The sequence below is a fragment of the Capricornis sumatraensis genome, chromosome X, assembly GCF_032405125.1.
Source record: "Capricornis sumatraensis isolate serow.1 chromosome X, serow.2, whole genome shotgun sequence".
Taxonomy (NCBI): Eukaryota; Metazoa; Chordata; class Mammalia; order Artiodactyla; family Bovidae; genus Capricornis; species Capricornis sumatraensis.
The window spans coordinates 24,229,461-24,236,774 of record NC_091092.1 but is presented as its reverse complement, the minus strand read 5'-3'; positions in this window follow the sequence as shown (position 1 = coordinate 24,236,774).

The following is a 7,314-nucleotide window of genomic DNA, read 5'->3' as shown; positions in this document are numbered from 1 at the left end:
TGCCTCTTGAAAGTCTAATTGAAGAAGAGGACAAGACTTTTGATTTTATAATTCAGTTCACATATCTTCTATCCCTTGAATATAAACAAACACTTCTGAAATTAAGTCTCTCAGGAGCTAGTCAAGAGACAAACACAGGTGTGTCTATTTGTCTCTCAAGGAGATAAGTTTTCATTGTTTTTCTTCTATTTTAGGGTATAAATTTATGAGAAAATCGGTTCAGACTGTAAATCCATCCAGACTGTTGTGCTATCTCACATGTCTATGAATGTGATAATGCTCATGCAATATTAAATTGTGTTCTTTCTTCTCTAGTTATACAGAGGGGTCTATTGCTGACAGGATTTTAAAAATTTCCCCATCAAAATATCACTAGAAACTGTAATACCTCCTCACTAGAGCATCAATATAAAGACTTTAGTTATCTTGACTAGAATAGTCCTGAATTCCCACATTACTCCCAGTTTATCTCCTTATTTTATGATTTTAGCTCTATGGCCAGTGGTGGAGGGAATTCCCTCCACCCTTCTAGAATCTTGGTTGAGACTTCCCTGTAATAAAAGACAGATTAACAGGAGAAAAACAAACAGAAGTTTAATAACATGTATGCTTCCTGTATATAAGGGAGACATCTAGGAAAACTGAGTAACTCCCTTAAATGTCTCAAGCCATTTATATACCATCAGCCTTAAATACCATCTCCAGTAAAGGAAAAAAAAGGAGCTGGGTAGAGGGCATGGGGATGGGAGGAGAATAGCTGTGAAAGGTGGTCAGGAAAAACACAGTAAAGGGTAAGGTTGTATGCAGATTTTAGTCCTTGCCTTCTCCACTGATAAGTTTCTAAAAATTTAGAGTCATCATTTTCCTATACAGAGAGAGACAGCCTTACAAATGGAGATGTCACCTATAAATGTAAATTTCTCTTACAAAATAGTAACTTCTACTCAGTTTTCAGAGCTTCTCCTGTGTCTGCTGTTTCTTAAAAATGACCAGTTTGAAACAATCCTTGTCTTCCCTGGTGTCTCAGATGGTAAAAAGTCTGCCTGCAGTGTGGGAGACCCAGGTTCGATCCCTGGGTGAGGAAGATCCCCTGGAAGAGGAAATGGCAACCCACTCCAGTATTCTTGCCTGGAAAATCCCATGGACGGAGGAGCCTGGGACAGTCCATGGGCTCCCAAAGAGTCGGACATGACTGAGCGACTTCACTTATGCAAAAAAAACATATTTTCAGGTGGCAAATTCTACTCCCCTTCAGGCCCCAATTCCTATGTTCACTTCAGTTGCAAGCCAATCTTAATAGTTCATGGTATGGATATTGACGTGCTAATGGCAAAGTATTTGCAAACTGTATATCCTTAAAGTTACCCCCTACCCATATACACACGTACACAGAAAATGATGGTTCATCTAAAACACAGTTAAACTGTCATCAGTTCCTATTTACAAAGGAACAATTTCTAAAGTGACATTAGTATGCATTCAAGTTTTCAGATGGATTAAAAATAACAGATTCATTTTTGTCTGTAATTTTAGGTCTTTACTGGCACTCATGTACTGCAAATCACTGATTTATGTGGGCACAAAGATGATAATAAAGGGAAAAAAACTCGAGAAATCTTTCCTAATCTGTCACTGATTAAAACAAAAAGCACCATTTTTGAAAAGTAGATAAATTATCTAGGTAAAATTGCATTTACTTACCCTCATCTTGACCCTATAATTCTTTCAATTATTATTATTTTGTTTAAAAAAAGTTCTGTGGTGTTATGGATCAACAGCTATGAGTAAGAGTCCATTTTTTTTTTCAAATTAACAGACTGTAACTTATAATGAGCAATGATAGACCAACAAGAAATTTAAGTCCAGTATAATTATTGCTTATGGAATTTAAAAAATGTTTCACGGAGTAAGAATATAAAATTTCACTTTTCAAGCCCCAGATGAATCATTATAGGACTTACATGGTGGCCAGAAAAGAAAGTAGCCCAACAGGAATTTTAAGAACCTCAACCTCTTCTTATTAAATGTGATTAACTGTCAATTTTCTGCTCTGGATGAGGCCCATAATAAAATACGTACAATAAAACCCACATGGAACATCTGATGTATAGACAAATTTTTTGCTTCCTCCATGTCTATTGAGTAAGGAGATGAGGTGTGATGTCAAATGACTCACTAAATTCCAAATTTTCCACCAATTTGAAACTTGTTACCTCCAACTTCTGTCATTTCCAGCAAGATACAGGACAACTGGCTATCTGGTAAAATGGTGAATGCTGGTGTAGTTTTAAGGACTTCAGAATATTTGGCTATATTAACATGGGCTTCATTTAATGGAAAAGGTCTGGAATGTTAAAGCTTAAATAGAAGGTGTGTTAAATTAATTAAACAAGGAGGCTTAGACAGAGGTGGCTCTAATGACCTGGTGGCCTCTACAAGCAAACCAAAATATAAGCCTGTAAAGGTCCCAAGTTCACGAAATCAAAATACTAAGAACAACCCATCACAGCCAGCCAGCTAAGCTGTAAGCTACAGCCAATCAACAATTTCCTTTCTTTGCTTTCTCAATTTCTCCAGATAAGTCTTTCCCCTGGTTCCTGTCAGTCTGCACTCCTAACCACTTCCTGTTTAACATCTCTCATTTGAATGAACTTTTGCTCAAATAAACTCTTAATCTTTTTAATATGTCTCAGTTTATCTTTTAATAAGTGTGTCTATTTGGTGATGGGACAGACGGTGTCTAATCATTTTGATTAGACAGAAGGAAAGGGTGTAGTTTTATAAACATTTAAAGTCTACATCTTGATGTTTCATCCAAAATGTTCTTAGGTGTAAAATGTTACACTGTCCATTGAAGTTCTTAAGTAGATTGTTGGGATCCTGTTCTCAGGCATGGTAGCAATCTAAGACATATTTATGTTCTAATGCCTAAAAGAAGAGTCGATGGTAGAACAAAAAGCTGATTTTTATTGTTTCTCTGAGTTAAATACAGCCAATCTTTTCTCTTTTTCTTGAGGATGGATGCAGAAATAGTGGCTAGAAATGACTGCAAATACATAAACTTGCTTTAGAAATACATGATTTGAAAGATTTAAAATAAAATCTGTTCTAACCTTTTTCAGTCTTCAGCTTTGTCCTTTTGTGATGTGTTATTTATGGCCAAAGCTTCAGGGAAAAAATTTCGAGTCAACTCACAGTGTAGATTAACCCACTGAAAAATGGTGATTGTGAGACGTATTCAACAGTGTTCTGTAAAAGAACTCATTTCACCACCATAACGATGAGACACTGATATTTGGCAAAGCGATTCCATAGATTTATAGCTTCATCATCTGCTTTGCTGATTACTAGTCTCTCAAGGACAAATGGGCTCTCAGACACAATTGTAAATACCCAGGATAAAGCAACATTATGTCTACTCTGAATGGTTATGCCATAATTAGGAAAAAGTTGCTAAATAAACTTAATTGAGCATTTAGAGAGCTATATAAAACATTCCTTTTTATTTCTCCCCTAGAGGACCATGCTGGGTTTTTATTTCAAAATATTATCCACTCTTTCATTGGCCATCTCTCTTTCTTCTTATATGTTAATTGCCTCAGTAATGTTTGGTAAGGGGGGGATGGTCACCATTTCCATAAAGATATGTAACTCCAAAACACTGAGGATTAGTTGGTTGGTTCATTTGTTTCTTCTTTCTGTTTTTTTTTTTTCTAATACTGGAGAAGTCTGACAATGACTAAGCCCTTCAGGTATGAGATGAAGGACAGTCAGAGTTTGAGAGAAACTCCAGAAACTTTAGAGAGAAAAATCCATTTGAAAGAGAAGACATAATTCTACTAAACCCTCAGGGCAGGGAAAATAGCCTAGAAATGAGAGTGAGCAATGATTAAACACTAAAAAGTGTTTCTTTCAATCACCTCTTGACATTTATATGGTATCATAACACCTCTGGTAACTTATCGGGTTTATGAAAACAACAATAGAAGCACTGAAATTACTCAGCGATTTATTTAAAAAGCAATAGACAAGCCCACTGAATAGAAAGCATTTTTTAAGTTACTAAATCAGAGAAATTTAGCTGTAAGGATGTCTATTAGAAAAAGCACTGTGCGTATTCATAGCAGTATCTAAGGCTAGATGGACATTTTAAGATGTTTCTAGATTTTTGCAAATACAAACAATGCTGCAACAGCCTTGTACGTGCATCTTTGCTCAGTTGAGTAAGCTTGCTGTAAGAGGCATTTTTAGAAATGGAATAGCTGGGTTAAAGGGGATGTGAATTAAAACTATTGATAGATCCTGTTAAACTGCTCACCAAAGAGGTTGTACAGTGTATGGATGTGCTCACAACAGGGAGCTGTCAGGGTTTTAAGCAGCTTCAATGATAGGGGGAAATGGTGACTGGTTGTTGCTTTATTTTGCATTTCTTAACTAAGGAGTGACATTGATCCTTTTCATGTGTATAGATTGGTCTTGGAAACTATATATTTTAAAAGATTTTTAAAGCATCTTAATGAATAAAGTTTTAAATAAAATTAAATCCAACATAAGATCTTAATCTTCATCAATTTATTCTAAGTATAACATAATATGGAGCCACTGATTAGACTGATGAGAGCATTTCTGTGACTCACCTTGGCATGCCCTAGTTTGGTGTTGAAGTCCTTCCTCCCAATTTTCAGACAGGCTTGATTTTAAAGGGCCTCTGGCTACTTTTCTCTGAGAGGTAAGTTTTGGATCACATCTAAATTCTCCTTTCAGCTGTCAATGATGGAAAGGACAGCAAGGGCAGAGGCAAAAAGAGTGATAACACCAATGAAAATACCACCATGGCTAATAATATAATAATAATAGCAGCTAGCATGCCCTGAGTGCTTACTTTGTGTTGGCATTACTCTAAGTCCTCTACCTGTAGTATCTTATTTAATACTCATAACAATATATTTTGCTGTTAAGGAAACTAACTCAAATAAGCTAAGTGAGTTACCTAAAGATTCATAACTATTAAGTAGCAGAACTTGAACTAAAATCCAGAAGAAGAAAGTATTAAAAATATATATACTCTAGAAGCTAAGATTGCCTTTCTGTGTGACCTTACTCAAATTGCCTAACCTTCCTGTGCTTCTGCTTCCTAATACAAATGTTGGGATAATGGTAGTGAATGTGAGCAGGACTCCTGTGGGACTCCTGAGTGTGAAAGCTTAAATATAAGACATAACATCATAGGCAAAACAGTCTCTGACATAAACTGTACCAATGTTTTCTTAGATGAGTCTCCCAGGACAATAGAAATAAAAACAAAATTAAACAAATGGGACCTAATCAAATTTATAAGCTTCTGCACAGCAAAGGAAACCACAAGCAAAATGAAAAGACAACCTACAGACTTGGAGAAAATATGTGTAAATGATGGGACTAACAAGGGCTTAATTTCCAAAATATGAAAACCGCTCATATGACTCAACAACAACAAAAAGTAAAAACCAAACAACCCAATCAAAAAATGAAATTTCCTGCTCAAATCAATATTGTGAAAATGACTATATGACCAAATGCAATCTACAAATTCAATGCAATCCTTATCAAATTAACAATGGCATTTTCACAGAACTAGAACAAAAAAAAAATTCACATTTTGTATGGAAACACAAAAGACCTCAAATAGCCAAAGCAATCTTGAGAAAGAAGAATGGAGCACTAGCAATCAACTTACCTGATTTCAGACTATACTACAAAGTTTCAGTAATCAATACAGTATGGTACTGGCACAAAAACAGATATATAGATCAATGGAACAAGATAGAAAGCCCAGAGATAAACCTATACACCTATGGGCACCTTATCTTTGACAAAGGAGGTAAGAATATACAATGGGGAAAAGATAGTCTCTTCAATAAGTGGTGCTGGGAGAACTGGACAGCTACATGTAAAAGAATGAAATTAGAACACTTCCTAACACCCTACACAAAGATAAACTCAAAGTGGATTAAAGATCTAAATTTAAGACCAGAAACTATAAAAGCTCTTAGAAGGAAACATAGGCAGAACACTGTATGACATAAATCATAGCAAGAGCCACTATGAGCCACTTCCTAGAATAATGGAAATAAAAACAAAAATAAACAACTGGGACCTAATTAAACATAAAAGTTTTGTACAGCAAAAGAAACTATAAACAAGGTGAAAAGGCATCTCTCAGAATGGGAGAAAATAATAACAAATGAAACAACTGACAAAGGATTAATTTCTAAAATATACAAACAGCTCATACAACTCAATACCAGAAAAACAAACAACCCAATAGAAAAGTGGGGAAAAGGCTAACAGATATTTCTCCAAAGACATACAGACGGTGAAAAAATGCATGAAAAGATGCTCAACATCGCTCATTATTAGATAAATGAAAATCAAAACTACAATGAGATATCATCTCACCCAGGGCCGAATAGCCATCATCAAAAAATCACAAGCAAGTGCAGGAGAGGGTGTGGAGAAAAGAGAGCCCTCTTGCACTGCTGGTAGAAACATAAATTGATACAGCCACTATGGAAGACAGTGTGGCAATTCCTTTAAATACTAGAAATAAAACCACCATACAACCCAGCAATACCACTTTTAGCCATATACCCTGAGGAAACCAAAACTGAAAAAGACATGTGTACCACAATGCTCATTGCAGCACTATTTTCAATAGCTAGGACAAAACTATGGATTTGCCAGTAGTCATGTACAGATGTGAGCTGAATCATAAAGAAGGCTGAGAGGCAAAGAATTGATGCTTTTGAACTGTGGTGTTAAAGAAGACTCTAGAGAGTCCCTTGGACAACAAGGAGATCAAACCAGTCAATCTTAAAGAAAACCAACCTTGAATATTCATTGGAAGGACTGAGGCTGAAGCTGAAGCTCCATTACTTTGGCCACCTGATGCAAAGAGCTGACTCACTGGAAAAGTCCCTGATGCTGGGAAAGATTGAGGGCAGGAAGAGGAGGGGGCAAGAGAGGATGAGATGTTTGGATGGCACAATTGACTCAATGGAAATGGGTTTGAGCAAATTCCAGGAGATAGTGATCAACAGGGAAGCCTGGTGTACTGCAGTCCCTGGAGTCGCAAAGAGTCAGACATGACTTAGTGACTGAATCATAACAAAGGACATGGAAGCAACCTAGATGTCCATTGACAGGTGAACGGATAAAGAAGCCGTGGTACATATAAACAATGCAATACTACTCAGCTATGAAAAGGAATGGATCTGAGTAAGTTCTAATGAGTTGGGATGAACCTAGAGTCTATTATACAAAGGGAAGTAAGTC